Source organism: Pseudorasbora parva, chromosome 15, assembly GCF_024679245.1.
Source record: "Pseudorasbora parva isolate DD20220531a chromosome 15, ASM2467924v1, whole genome shotgun sequence".
Classification (NCBI taxonomy): domain Eukaryota; kingdom Metazoa; phylum Chordata; class Actinopteri; order Cypriniformes; family Gobionidae; genus Pseudorasbora; species Pseudorasbora parva.
Window position 1 is genome coordinate 40073414 of NC_090186.1, and position 15698 is coordinate 40089111.

Below are 15698 nucleotides of genomic sequence, written 5' to 3' on the forward strand. Positions count from 1 at the left end.
AAAAAATAAAAATCATTTCCAAGATAAATGAGCTGAAAATGCAAAAATCTACCGTGTTCCTCTCTGCCGGCCATGTCAGAACGCTTGATAAAGTTTTTGTAACCAGCAGCTCAAAAATCAGGCGCTGAGACCCTATAGTTTTTTTTTTATAAGCCTTTTTAGGCCCTTTTACGCCTCTGTTATTAGGGGTTCAAGCACGAAGTGCTTGAAAACCTATTGTATTTGTGCCGGTTTATTATTCTGCCGTAAAACGCATCGTGCAGACCAAACCATAAGGGCTAGAGACTTGAAACTTGGCCAATAGGTAGAACAAAAATCGAGGAGAGGTTATCAAATTATGAGCCAGATTGGCCCATAGGTGGCGCTATAGCGATCAATTGCGCAAAACTGCTCATAACTCCTAGACCGTTGGCCGTAGCCTCAAGTGCCTTATATCGTTGGAATCCTTGGCTCGAGACGGACCAGACGCATGCCTCGGATTGGCTCGTGACCTGGGAAAATGTCCGGCTAGTTTGGCTTTTTCCAAAAACCTACTTTTGCGAACTAGTCCCTGGTTTTTGGCCAAACCGGGACCAAACCAGTGCAGGCAGATTCTCTGGAGTCTGAATGTCAATAATCATTGAAAAAAAGTGCAAATTTGGGTTCAGGGTTCCTAAGGGCCGCCAAGTTTGAGGTGGGAGGAGCCCCTTTCGACTTAATTGGCTATAGCTCGTCAACGGAACGAGATATTTTCACCAGACTCAGCACAGCTATGTAAGAGCTCATTCTGTGGTCACCCGAAAAAGGACGTGGCAACTGGCCTCTTGGTGGCGCTTTAACTGTTAGAAAGGTCAACTACATTATCCTATGCAAAATGACATTTAAATGACTAAAAAATGTCTGTTCTGCGCAGAACTTCACCAAATTAGCTGAGCATGTGCACCCTATTATTGTAAAGCAGCGTGCAAACTTTTATGGAGATCGGGCCGTCGGTAGAGGCATTACAGTTTAAAAGGGAAAAAATTTAAATAAAAAATAAAAATCATTTCCAAGATAAATGAGCTGAAAATGCAAAAATCTACCGTGTTCCTCTCTGCCGGCCATGTCAGAACGCTTGATAAAGTTTTTGTAACCAGCAGCTCAAAAATCAGGCGCTGAGACCCTATAGTTTTTTTTTTATAAGCCTTTTTAGGCCCTTTTACGCCTCTGTTATTAGGGGTTCAAGCACGAAGTGCTTGAAAACCTATTGTATTTGTGCCGGTTTATTATTCTGCCGTAAAACGCATCGTGCAGACCAAACCATAAGGGCTAGAGACTTGAAACTTGGCCAATAGGTAGAACAAAAATCGAGGAGAGGTTATCAAATTATGAGCCAGATTGGCCCATAGGTGGCGCTATAGCGATCAATTGCGCAAAACTGCTCATAACTCCTAGACCGTTGGCCGTAGCCTCAAGTGCCTTATATCGTTGGAATCCTTGGCTCGAGACGGACCAGACGCATGCCTCGGATTGGCTCGTGACCTGGGAAAATGTCCGGCTAGTTTGGCTTTTTCCAAAAACCTACTTTTGCGAACTAGTCCCTGGTTTTTGGCCAAACCGGGACCAAACCAGTGCAGGCAGATTCTCTGGAGTCTGAATGTCAATAATCATTGAAAAAAAGTGCAAATTTGGGTTCAGGGTTCCTAAGGGCCGCCAAGTTTGAGGTGGGAGGAGCCCCTTTCGACTTAATTGGCTATAGCTCGTCAACGGAACGAGATATTTTCACCAGACTCAGCACAGCTATGTAAGAGCTCATTCTGTGGTCACCCGAAAAAGGACGTGGCAACTGGCCTCTTGGTGGCGCTTTAACTGTTAGAAAGGTCAACTACATTATCCTATGCAAAATGACATTTAAATGACTAAAAAATGTCTGTTCTGCGCAGAACTTCACCAAATTAGCTGAGCATGTGCACCCTATTATTGTAAAGCAGCGTGCAAACTTTTATGGAGATCGGGCCGTCGGTAGAGGCATTACAGTTTAAAAGGGAAAAAATTTAAATAAAAAATAAAAATCATTTCCAAGATAAATGAGCTGAAAATGCAAAAATCTACCGTGTTCCTCTCTGCCGGCCATGTCAGAACGCTTGATAAAGTTTTTGTAACCAGCAGCTCAAAAATCAGGCGCTGAGACCCTATAGTTTTTTTTTTATAAGCCTTTTTAGGCCCTTTTACGCCTCTGTTATTAGGGGTTCAAGCACGAAGTGCTTGAAAACCTATTGTATTTGTGCCGGTTTATTATTCTGCCGTAAAACGCATCGTGCAGACCAAACCATAAGGGCTAGAGACTTGAAACTTGGCCAATAGGTAGAACAAAAATCGAGGAGAGGTTATCAAATTATGAGCCAGATTGGCCCATAGGTGGCGCTATAGCGATCAATTGCGCAAAACTGCTCATAACTCCTAGACCGTTGGCCGTAGCCTCAAGTGCCTTATATCGTTGGAATCCTTGGCTCGAGACGGACCAGACGCATGCCTCGGATTGGCTCGTGACCTGGGAAAATGTCCGGCTAGTTTGGCTTTTTCCAAAAACCTACTTTTGCGAACTAGTCCCTGGTTTTTGGCCAAACCGGGACCAAACCAGTGCAGGCAGATTCTCTGGAGTCTGAATGTCAATAATCATTGAAAAAAAGTGCAAATTTGGGTTCAGGGTTCCTAAGGGCCGCCAAGTTTGAGGTGGGAGGAGCCCCTTTCGACTTAATTGGCTATAGCTCGTCAACGGAACGAGATATTTTCACCAGACTCAGCACAGCTATGTAAGAGCTCATTCTGTGGTCACCCGAAAAAGGACGTGGCAACTGGCCTCTTGGTGGCGCTTTAACTGTTAGAAAGGTCAACTACATTATCCTATGCAAAATGACATTTAAATGACTAAAAAATGTCTGTTCTGCGCAGAACTTCACCAAATTAGCTGAGCATGTGCACCCTATTATTGTAAAGCAGCGTGCAAACTTTTATGGAGATCGGGCCGTCGGTAGAGGCATTACAGTTTAAAAGGGAAAAAATTTAAATAAAAAATAAAAATCATTTCCAAGATAAATGAGCTGAAAATGCAAAAATCTACCGTGTTCCTCTCTGCCGGCCATGTCAGAACGCTTGATAAAGTTTTTGTAACCAGCAGCTCAAAAATCAGGCGCTGAGACCCTATAGTTTTTTTTTTATAAGCCTTTTTAGGCCCTTTTACGCCTCTGTTATTAGGGGTTCAAGCACGAAGTGCTTGAAAACCTATTGTATTTGTGCCGGTTTATTATTCTGCCGTAAAACGCATCGTGCAGACCAAACCATAAGGGCTAGAGACTTGAAACTTGGCCAATAGGTAGAACAAAAATCGAGGAGAGGTTATCAAATTATGAGCCAGATTGGCCCATAGGTGGCGCTATAGCGATCAATTGCGCAAAACTGCTCATAACTCCTAGACCGTTGGCCGTAGCCTCAAGTGCCTTATATCGTTGGAATCCTTGGCTCGAGACGGACCAGACGCATGCCTCGGATTGGCTCGTGACCTGGGAAAATGTCCGGCTAGTTTGGCTTTTTCCAAAAACCTACTTTTGCGAACTAGTCCCTGGTTTTTGGCCAAACCGGGACCAAACCAGTGCAGGCAGATTCTCTGGAGTCTGAATGTCAATAATCATTGAAAAAAAGTGCAAATTTGGGTTCAGGGTTCCTAAGGGCCGCCAAGTTTGAGGTGGGAGGAGCCCCTTTCGACTTAATTGGCTATAGCTCGTCAACGGAACGAGATATTTTCACCAGACTCAGCACAGCTATGTAAGAGCTCATTCTGTGGTCACCCGAAAAAGGACGTGGCAACTGGCCTCTTGGTGGCGCTTTAACTGTTAGAAAGGTCAACTACATTATCCTATGCAAAATGACATTTAAATGACTAAAAAATGTCTGTTCTGCGCAGAACTTCACCAAATTAGCTGAGCATGTGCACCCTATTATTGTAAAGCAGCGTGCAAACTTTTATGGAGATCGGGCCGTCGGTAGAGGCATTACAGTTTAAAAGGGAAAAAATTTAAATAAAAAATAAAAATCATTTCCAAGATAAATGAGCTGAAAATGCAAAAATCTACCGTGTTCCTCTCTGCCGGCCATGTCAGAACGCTTGATAAAGTTTTTGTAACCAGCAGCTCAAAAATCAGGCGCTGAGACCCTATAGTTTTTTTTTTATAAGCCTTTTTAGGCCCTTTTACGCCTCTGTTATTAGGGGTTCAAGCACGAAGTGCTTGAAAACCTATTGTATTTGTGCCGGTTTATTATTCTGCCGTAAAACGCATCGTGCAGACCAAACCATAAGGGCTAGAGACTTGAAACTTGGCCAATAGGTAGAACAAAAATCGAGGAGAGGTTATCAAATTATGAGCCAGATTGGCCCATAGGTGGCGCTATAGCGATCAATTGCGCAAAACTGCTCATAACTCCTAGACCGTTGGCCGTAGCCTCAAGTGCCTTATATCGTTGGAATCCTTGGCTCGAGACGGACCAGACGCATGCCTCGGATTGGCTCGTGACCTGGGAAAATGTCCGGCTAGTTTGGCTTTTTCCAAAAACCTACTTTTGCGAACTAGTCCCTGGTTTTTGGCCAAACCGGGACCAAACCAGTGCAGGCAGATTCTCTGGAGTCTGAATGTCAATAATCATTGAAAAAAAGTGCAAATTTGGGTTCAGGGTTCCTAAGGGCCGCCAAGTTTGAGGTGGGAGGAGCCCCTTTCGACTTAATTGGCTATAGCTCGTCAACGGAACGAGATATTTTCACCAGACTCAGCACAGCTATGTAAGAGCTCATTCTGTGGTCACCCGAAAAAGGACGTGGCAACTGGCCTCTTGGTGGCGCTTTAACTGTTAGAAAGGTCAACTACATTATCCTATGCAAAATGACATTTAAATGACTAAAAAATGTCTGTTCTGCGCAGAACTTCACCAAATTAGCTGAGCATGTGCACCCTATTATTGTAAAGCAGCGTGCAAACTTTTATGGAGATCGGGCCGTCGGTAGAGGCATTACAGTTTAAAAGGGAAAAAATTTAAATAAAAAATAAAAATCATTTCCAAGATAAATGAGCTGAAAATGCAAAAATCTACCGTGTTCCTCTCTGCCGGCCATGTCAGAACGCTTGATAAAGTTTTTGTAACCAGCAGCTCAAAAATCAGGCGCTGAGACCCTATAGTTTTTTTTTTATAAGCCTTTTTAGGCCCTTTTACGCCTCTGTTATTAGGGGTTCAAGCACGAAGTGCTTGAAAACCTATTGTATTTGTGCCGGTTTATTATTCTGCCGTAAAACGCATCGTGCAGACCAAACCATAAGGGCTAGAGACTTGAAACTTGGCCAATAGGTAGAACAAAAATCGAGGAGAGGTTATCAAATTATGAGCCAGATTGGCCCATAGGTGGCGCTATAGCGATCAATTGCGCAAAACTGCTCATAACTCCTAGACCGTTGGCCGTAGCCTCAAGTGCCTTATATCGTTGGAATCCTTGGCTCGAGACGGACCAGACGCATGCCTCGGATTGGCTCGTGACCTGGGAAAATGTCCGGCTAGTTTGGCTTTTTCCAAAAACCTACTTTTGCGAACTAGTCCCTGGTTTTTGGCCAAACCGGGACCAAACCAGTGCAGGCAGATTCTCTGGAGTCTGAATGTCAATAATCATTGAAAAAAAGTGCAAATTTGGGTTCAGGGTTCCTAAGGGCCGCCAAGTTTGAGGTGGGAGGAGCCCCTTTCGACTTAATTGGCTATAGCTCGTCAACGGAACGAGATATTTTCACCAGACTCAGCACAGCTATGTAAGAGCTCATTCTGTGGTCACCCGAAAAAGGACGTGGCAACTGGCCTCTTGGTGGCGCTTTAACTGTTAGAAAGGTCAACTACATTATCCTATGCAAAATGACATTTAAATGACTAAAAAATGTCTGTTCTGCGCAGAACTTCACCAAATTAGCTGAGCATGTGCACCCTATTATTGTAAAGCAGCGTGCAAACTTTTATGGAGATCGGGCCGTCGGTAGAGGCATTACAGTTTAAAAGGGAAAAAATTTAAATAAAAAATAAAAATCATTTCCAAGATAAATGAGCTGAAAATGCAAAAATCTACCGTGTTCCTCTCTGCCGGCCATGTCAGAACGCTTGATAAAGTTTTTGTAACCAGCAGCTCAAAAATCAGGCGCTGAGACCCTATAGTTTTTTTTTTATAAGCCTTTTTAGGCCCTTTTACGCCTCTGTTATTAGGGGTTCAAGCACGAAGTGCTTGAAAACCTATTGTATTTGTGCCGGTTTATTATTCTGCCGTAAAACGCATCGTGCAGACCAAACCATAAGGGCTAGAGACTTGAAACTTGGCCAATAGGTAGAACAAAAATCGAGGAGAGGTTATCAAATTATGAGCCAGATTGGCCCATAGGTGGCGCTATAGCGATCAATTGCGCAAAACTGCTCATAACTCCTAGACCGTTGGCCGTAGCCTCAAGTGCCTTATATCGTTGGAATCCTTGGCTCGAGACGGACCAGACGCATGCCTCGGATTGGCTCGTGACCTGGGAAAATGTCCGGCTAGTTTGGCTTTTTCCAAAAACCTACTTTTGCGAACTAGTCCCTGGTTTTTGGCCAAACCGGGACCAAACCAGTGCAGGCAGATTCTCTGGAGTCTGAATGTCAATAATCATTGAAAAAAAGTGCAAATTTGGGTTCAGGGTTCCTAAGGGCCGCCAAGTTTGAGGTGGGAGGAGCCCCTTTCGACTTAATTGGCTATAGCTCGTCAACGGAACGAGATATTTTCACCAGACTCAGCACAGCTATGTAAGAGCTCATTCTGTGGTCACCCGAAAAAGGACGTGGCAACTGGCCTCTTGGTGGCGCTTTAACTGTTAGAAAGGTCAACTACATTATCCTATGCAAAATGACATTTAAATGACTAAAAAATGTCTGTTCTGCGCAGAACTTCACCAAATTAGCTGAGCATGTGCACCCTATTATTGTAAAGCAGCGTGCAAACTTTTATGGAGATCGGGCCGTCGGTAGAGGCATTACAGTTTAAAAGGGAAAAAATTTAAATAAAAAATAAAAATCATTTCCAAGATAAATGAGCTGAAAATGCAAAAATCTACCGTGTTCCTCTCTGCCGGCCATGTCAGAACGCTTGATAAAGTTTTTGTAACCAGCAGCTCAAAAATCAGGCGCTGAGACCCTATAGTTTTTTTTTTATAAGCCTTTTTAGGCCCTTTTACGCCTCTGTTATTAGGGGTTCAAGCACGAAGTGCTTGAAAACCTATTGTATTTGTGCCGGTTTATTATTCTGCCGTAAAACGCATCGTGCAGACCAAACCATAAGGGCTAGAGACTTGAAACTTGGCCAATAGGTAGAACAAAAATCGAGGAGAGGTTATCAAATTATGAGCCAGATTGGCCCATAGGTGGCGCTATAGCGATCAATTGCGCAAAACTGCTCATAACTCCTAGACCGTTGGCCGTAGCCTCAAGTGCCTTATATCGTTGGAATCCTTGGCTCGAGACGGACCAGACGCATGCCTCGGATTGGCTCGTGACCTGGGAAAATGTCCGGCTAGTTTGGCTTTTTCCAAAAACCTACTTTTGCGAACTAGTCCCTGGTTTTTGGCCAAACCGGGACCAAACCAGTGCAGGCAGATTCTCTGGAGTCTGAATGTCAATAATCATTGAAAAAAAGTGCAAATTTGGGTTCAGGGTTCCTAAGGGCCGCCAAGTTTGAGGTGGGAGGAGCCCCTTTCGACTTAATTGGCTATAGCTCGTCAACGGAACGAGATATTTTCACCAGACTCAGCACAGCTATGTAAGAGCTCATTCTGTGGTCACCCGAAAAAGGACGTGGCAACTGGCCTCTTGGTGGCGCTTTAACTGTTAGAAAGGTCAACTACATTATCCTATGCAAAATGACATTTAAATGACTAAAAAATGTCTGTTCTGCGCAGAACTTCACCAAATTAGCTGAGCATGTGCACCCTATTATTGTAAAGCAGCGTGCAAACTTTTATGGAGATCGGGCCGTCGGTAGAGGCATTACAGTTTAAAAGGGAAAAAATTTAAATAAAAAATAAAAATCATTTCCAAGATAAATGAGCTGAAAATGCAAAAATCTACCGTGTTCCTCTCTGCCGGCCATGTCAGAACGCTTGATAAAGTTTTTGTAACCAGCAGCTCAAAAATCAGGCGCTGAGACCCTATAGTTTTTTTTTTATAAGCCTTTTTAGGCCCTTTTACGCCTCTGTTATTAGGGGTTCAAGCACGAAGTGCTTGAAAACCTATTGTATTTGTGCCGGTTTATTATTCTGCCGTAAAACGCATCGTGCAGACCAAACCATAAGGGCTAGAGACTTGAAACTTGGCCAATAGGTAGAACAAAAATCGAGGAGAGGTTATCAAATTATGAGCCAGATTGGCCCATAGGTGGCGCTATAGCGATCAATTGCGCAAAACTGCTCATAACTCCTAGACCGTTGGCCGTAGCCTCAAGTGCCTTATATCGTTGGAATCCTTGGCTCGAGACGGACCAGACGCATGCCTCGGATTGGCTCGTGACCTGGGAAAATGTCCGGCTAGTTTGGCTTTTTCCAAAAACCTACTTTTGCGAACTAGTCCCTGGTTTTTGGCCAAACCGGGACCAAACCAGTGCAGGCAGATTCTCTGGAGTCTGAATGTCAATAATCATTGAAAAAAAGTGCAAATTTGGGTTCAGGGTTCCTAAGGGCCGCCAAGTTTGAGGTGGGAGGAGCCCCTTTCGACTTAATTGGCTATAGCTCGTCAACGGAACGAGATATTTTCACCAGACTCAGCACAGCTATGTAAGAGCTCATTCTGTGGTCACCCGAAAAAGGACGTGGCAACTGGCCTCTTGGTGGCGCTTTAACTGTTAGAAAGGTCAACTACATTATCCTATGCAAAATGACATTTAAATGACTAAAAAATGTCTGTTCTGCGCAGAACTTCACCAAATTAGCTGAGCATGTGCACCCTATTATTGTAAAGCAGCGTGCAAACTTTTATGGAGATCGGGCCGTCGGTAGAGGCATTACAGTTTAAAAGGGAAAAAATTTAAATAAAAAATAAAAATCATTTCCAAGATAAATGAGCTGAAAATGCAAAAATCTACCGTGTTCCTCTCTGCCGGCCATGTCAGAACGCTTGATAAAGTTTTTGTAACCAGCAGCTCAAAAATCAGGCGCTGAGACCCTATAGTTTTTTTTTTATAAGCCTTTTTAGGCCCTTTTACGCCTCTGTTATTAGGGGTTCAAGCACGAAGTGCTTGAAAACCTATTGTATTTGTGCCGGTTTATTATTCTGCCGTAAAACGCATCGTGCAGACCAAACCATAAGGGCTAGAGACTTGAAACTTGGCCAATAGGTAGAACAAAAATCGAGGAGAGGTTATCAAATTATGAGCCAGATTGGCCCATAGGTGGCGCTATAGCGATCAATTGCGCAAAACTGCTCATAACTCCTAGACCGTTGGCCGTAGCCTCAAGTGCCTTATATCGTTGGAATCCTTGGCTCGAGACGGACCAGACGCATGCCTCGGATTGGCTCGTGACCTGGGAAAATGTCCGGCTAGTTTGGCTTTTTCCAAAAACCTACTTTTGCGAACTAGTCCCTGGTTTTTGGCCAAACCGGGACCAAACCAGTGCAGGCAGATTCTCTGGAGTCTGAATGTCAATAATCATTGAAAAAAAGTGCAAATTTGGGTTCAGGGTTCCTAAGGGCCGCCAAGTTTGAGGTGGGAGGAGCCCCTTTCGACTTAATTGGCTATAGCTCGTCAACGGAACGAGATATTTTCACCAGACTCAGCACAGCTATGTAAGAGCTCATTCTGTGGTCACCCGAAAAAGGACGTGGCAACTGGCCTCTTGGTGGCGCTTTAACTGTTAGAAAGGTCAACTACATTATCCTATGCAAAATGACATTTAAATGACTAAAAAATGTCTGTTCTGCGCAGAACTTCACCAAATTAGCTGAGCATGTGCACCCTATTATTGTAAAGCAGCGTGCAAACTTTTATGGAGATCGGGCCGTCGGTAGAGGCATTACAGTTTAAAAGGGAAAAAATTTAAATAAAAAATAAAAATCATTTCCAAGATAAATGAGCTGAAAATGCAAAAATCTACCGTGTTCCTCTCTGCCGGCCATGTCAGAACGCTTGATAAAGTTTTTGTAACCAGCAGCTCAAAAATCAGGCGCTGAGACCCTATAGTTTTTTTTTTATAAGCCTTTTTAGGCCCTTTTACGCCTCTGTTATTAGGGGTTCAAGCACGAAGTGCTTGAAAACCTATTGTATTTGTGCCGGTTTATTATTCTGCCGTAAAACGCATCGTGCAGACCAAACCATAAGGGCTAGAGACTTGAAACTTGGCCAATAGGTAGAACAAAAATCGAGGAGAGGTTATCAAATTATGAGCCAGATTGGCCCATAGGTGGCGCTATAGCGATCAATTGCGCAAAACTGCTCATAACTCCTAGACCGTTGGCCGTAGCCTCAAGTGCCTTATATCGTTGGAATCCTTGGCTCGAGACGGACCAGACGCATGCCTCGGATTGGCTCGTGACCTGGGAAAATGTCCGGCTAGTTTGGCTTTTTCCAAAAACCTACTTTTGCGAACTAGTCCCTGGTTTTTGGCCAAACCGGGACCAAACCAGTGCAGGCAGATTCTCTGGAGTCTGAATGTCAATAATCATTGAAAAAAAGTGCAAATTTGGGTTCAGGGTTCCTAAGGGCCGCCAAGTTTGAGGTGGGAGGAGCCCCTTTCGACTTAATTGGCTATAGCTCGTCAACGGAACGAGATATTTTCACCAGACTCAGCACAGCTATGTAAGAGCTCATTCTGTGGTCACCCGAAAAAGGACGTGGCAACTGGCCTCTTGGTGGCGCTTTAACTGTTAGAAAGGTCAACTACATTATCCTATGCAAAATGACATTTAAATGACTAAAAAATGTCTGTTCTGCGCAGAACTTCACCAAATTAGCTGAGCATGTGCACCCTATTATTGTAAAGCAGCGTGCAAACTTTTATGGAGATCGGGCCGTCGGTAGAGGCATTACAGTTTAAAAGGGAAAAAATTTAAATAAAAAATAAAAATCATTTCCAAGATAAATGAGCTGAAAATGCAAAAATCTACCGTGTTCCTCTCTGCCGGCCATGTCAGAACGCTTGATAAAGTTTTTGTAACCAGCAGCTCAAAAATCAGGCGCTGAGACCCTATAGTTTTTTTTTTATAAGCCTTTTTAGGCCCTTTTACGCCTCTGTTATTAGGGGTTCAAGCACGAAGTGCTTGAAAACCTATTGTATTTGTGCCGGTTTATTATTCTGCCGTAAAACGCATCGTGCAGACCAAACCATAAGGGCTAGAGACTTGAAACTTGGCCAATAGGTAGAACAAAAATCGAGGAGAGGTTATCAAATTATGAGCCAGATTGGCCCATAGGTGGCGCTATAGCGATCAATTGCGCAAAACTGCTCATAACTCCTAGACCGTTGGCCGTAGCCTCAAGTGCCTTATATCGTTGGAATCCTTGGCTCGAGACGGACCAGACGCATGCCTCGGATTGGCTCGTGACCTGGGAAAATGTCCGGCTAGTTTGGCTTTTTCCAAAAACCTACTTTTGCGAACTAGTCCCTGGTTTTTGGCCAAACCGGGACCAAACCAGTGCAGGCAGATTCTCTGGAGTCTGAATGTCAATAATCATTGAAAAAAAGTGCAAATTTGGGTTCAGGGTTCCTAAGGGCCGCCAAGTTTGAGGTGGGAGGAGCCCCTTTCGACTTAATTGGCTATAGCTCGTCAACGGAACGAGATATTTTCACCAGACTCAGCACAGCTATGTAAGAGCTCATTCTGTGGTCACCCGAAAAAGGACGTGGCAACTGGCCTCTTGGTGGCGCTTTAACTGTTAGAAAGGTCAACTACATTATCCTATGCAAAATGACATTTAAATGACTAAAAAATGTCTGTTCTGCGCAGAACTTCACCAAATTAGCTGAGCATGTGCACCCTATTATTGTAAAGCAGCGTGCAAACTTTTATGGAGATCGGGCCGTCGGTAGAGGCATTACAGTTTAAAAGGGAAAAAATTTAAATAAAAAATAAAAATCATTTCCAAGATAAATGAGCTGAAAATGCAAAAATCTACCGTGTTCCTCTCTGCCGGCCATGTCAGAACGCTTGATAAAGTTTTTGTAACCAGCAGCTCAAAAATCAGGCGCTGAGACCCTATAGTTTTTTTTTTATAAGCCTTTTTAGGCCCTTTTACGCCTCTGTTATTAGGGGTTCAAGCACGAAGTGCTTGAAAACCTATTGTATTTGTGCCGGTTTATTATTCTGCCGTAAAACGCATCGTGCAGACCAAACCATAAGGGCTAGAGACTTGAAACTTGGCCAATAGGTAGAACAAAAATCGAGGAGAGGTTATCAAATTATGAGCCAGATTGGCCCATAGGTGGCGCTATAGCGATCAATTGCGCAAAACTGCTCATAACTCCTAGACCGTTGGCCGTAGCCTCAAGTGCCTTATATCGTTGGAATCCTTGGCTCGAGACGGACCAGACGCATGCCTCGGATTGGCTCGCTCTTCAGACGCCAATTTTGAGATATTTTGGGTTTTTTGAAAAACCTACTTTTGCAAACTGGTGCCTGGTTTTTTGACCTATCGGAACCAAACCAGTGCAGAAATATTCTCTGGAGTCAGATTTTCAATAATCATTGAAAAAAAGTTGAAACTTTGATTCAATTTTGCGAAGGGGCGTCAAAATGTACGTTCAAGGCGGAGCCTATTTTATTAATAAGGCTATAACTCAAGAAAGAAATGAGATATCATCACTAAACTTGGTGCACTTATGTATGGGCTCAATCTTTGGTCATGATAAAAAAATCGCGATGATTGGGCTCTAGGTGGCGCTATAATGTTAAAAAAACATAAAAACGGCTATAACCACCTGACTGTTAGTCTGATTGACTTGAAAATTGGTATGCAGTATCTTGGTCCAAGGCCCCATGTATGTATATGAGGACATCAGCGTATCTCAATCAACATGGCCGCCATCGGCCAATGAAGTTGATACCTATAAGACAAGGTTAACGGAGGCCAATCAGAACGAAACTTGATGGGCATGTTTGACTCATGGCCCTAGAGGTCTGTAAGAATTTTGAAAGAAATCAACCACTAGTTGGCGCTAACGAGTTTTATGGCTCTGTAATCACGTGGTGTTTGACATATCCACACCATATGCATATCAATTGATAGATCTCCTCATGTTAAATAACTTTGCCTCTAGAGCCATTTTTGGCAATTAAATCGTTAAATAAATATTTGCAATAATGTCAAAAACCTACTTTTGCGAACTAGTCCCTGGTTTTTTGACATATCGGAACCAAACCAGTGCCAAAATGTTCTGTCTAGTCTGAATATCAATAATTATCAAAAAAAAGTTGAAATTTTGAATCATGAACGAAAAGGGGCGTGGAAATGTACATTTAAGGCGGAGCCTATTTTACTAAAGAGGCTATAACTCCAGCAAGAAATGAGATATATTCACCAAACTTGGTACACATGTTTATGGGCTCAGTCTTTGGTCACGATAAAAAAATCGCGACGATTGGCCACTTGGTGGCGCTATAACATGGAAAAAACACAAAAAGAGCTCTAACCACGCGACCGCTAGTCCGATTGACTTGAAAATTGGTAAGCAGTGTCTTGGCCCAAGGTACCATGTCTGTCTATGAGAACATTGGCGTATCTAAAAAAAACATGGCCGCCATCGGCCAATGAAATTTGAGCACCTATTAGACAGGGTTAACGGAGGTCGATCGGAACAAAACTCAGTGGGCATGTTTGACTCATGGTCCTAGAGGTCTGTAAGAATTTTGAAAGAAATCGGCCACTAGTTGGCGCTAACGAGTTTTATGGCTCTGCAATCACGTGGTGTTGCACACATCGGCAAAATATGCATATCATATGATAGAACTCCTCATGCTGAACAACTTTGCCTCTAGAACCATTTTTGGCAATTAAATCGTTAAATAAATATTTGCAATAATGTTAAAAACCTACTTTTGCGAACTAGTCCCTGGTTTTTTGCCCAATCAGAACCAAACCAGTCTAGGACAATTCTCTGGACTCTCTAGATCAATAATTATCAAAAAAAAGTTGATTTCTTGCATTTGGATGGCTATAACAGAGCCATTTAGAAAAGAGGTGTGGCAAAATACACTCAAAAGCCTATAAATCCTAAGGGGAAACTCAAAACTTCACGAAAATTGTTGGGTATATGTGGCATAACATGTTGAAGACACATGCAAAGTTTTATGGAGATCGGAGTATAGGGGGCGCTATAGTGTTAAAAAGCTTTGAAAACCATGTATTCCCTCTGGTGAATTGCTTGTAAATTGTACTTTCCATCTCTGTAATCGCATATATTATGATAGATCTTCTCATACTGAACAACTTTGCCTCTATAACCAATACTGTCAATCAAATCTTTATTTAAATATTCACAATTATGTTAAAAACCTCGATTTGCAAACTAGTCCTAGGTGTTTTGCCTGATAGGAACCAAACCACAGCAGTATGATTCTCTGCACTCTCCTGATCAATTCATATTTAGACTTTATAAAGTCACTATTATAATATTTAAAATCACATTTTGTCAGTTTATCACTTCATTTCACCTGATATCTCTCAAATTCATTCAGTGCTTAAAAGCCTTTCATGCAAAAGGTGTCAAATGCTTAAAGACCTTAAATGGCTTGAACCCCGCTAAATGCTGCTCGCAGCTTTAATTATTATTGAAATCATCATCATCTTGGATACATTTTTTCATTTATGTTTTGCAACAGCACTTAATACAGTTCACCAAATCGAACTGAATCGATTGTTACAACATCTACGTCAAGATATTAGTTTTATTTCTAGTTTGAGAGACTGTCACTGTCGTGCAAACACTGATGTTTTACATGGATTAAATAAATGTACATTGACATAGGCCTACTTAAACAAATCCTTAGTTCAGCCGGGCTCATGTATTATCAGCATCAGCTGTCCCAGTCCGAGAGAAACAGTTCGGTTACGACGCTATCACACATGCTCAGTATCTCAGCTCACCGGTTCTCAGAATCGAACATGTCCGAAAGATCGAACGTGTCCGATAGAAACGGTTCTCGATTCTGTACTGGTGATCCGTTGCAACCGGTCGATCTGACTCGAGAACCGCTGTATCAGTGTGTGTGTGCAACTTTAGCTGTTGTTTGGTCCGCACCAGAGTGCTGTATTCACACCAGCCCAAAAGAGCCGCACCAATGGGGGAAACAAACTTGAGTTTGATTCAATCAAACCAAACAAGTCAGGTAATATAACCTTATATCTTTGATGCACTGGCTCATATGAAATAAAGAATAAATTACCTCACGAAGAAAGCCTCACACTGCTGTTTGAAATGCTTCCGATGCGCGTACTTCTGCTGTTGGGTTGTTGTTGTTTTTTTCCATAAGTGCAGACTGAGCTATTGGCTAAATATTTGAACACCTGCAAAATAATTCACAAGAACTGAGACTGTTAGTCACACTCATCCAGTAACTTAGCAATAGGCTGGTTTGAGGTTAAACATAGCGAGAATATGGTGCAATTTCAGTGAACAGGTCAAAACCAAACTCTGCCGCCTTACTGTGGTAGACTG

The 15698-nt window shown here is 42.8% G+C and overlaps 1 protein-coding gene across 1 annotated transcript in view; it reads right to left on the bottom strand.

Annotated features, from left to right (window-relative positions):
• LOC137042024 (chemerin-like receptor 1) overlaps positions 1-15496 on the bottom strand; it is a 45386-nt gene extending 29890 nt beyond the window's left edge. The window contains exon 1 of the transcript XR_010898205.1: positions 15427-15496. The gene's annotated coding sequence lies outside the window, so the exon portion shown is untranslated. The remainder of the gene's footprint in view (positions 1-15426) is intronic.
• Between the last annotated feature and the right edge of the window lie 202 nt (positions 15497-15698).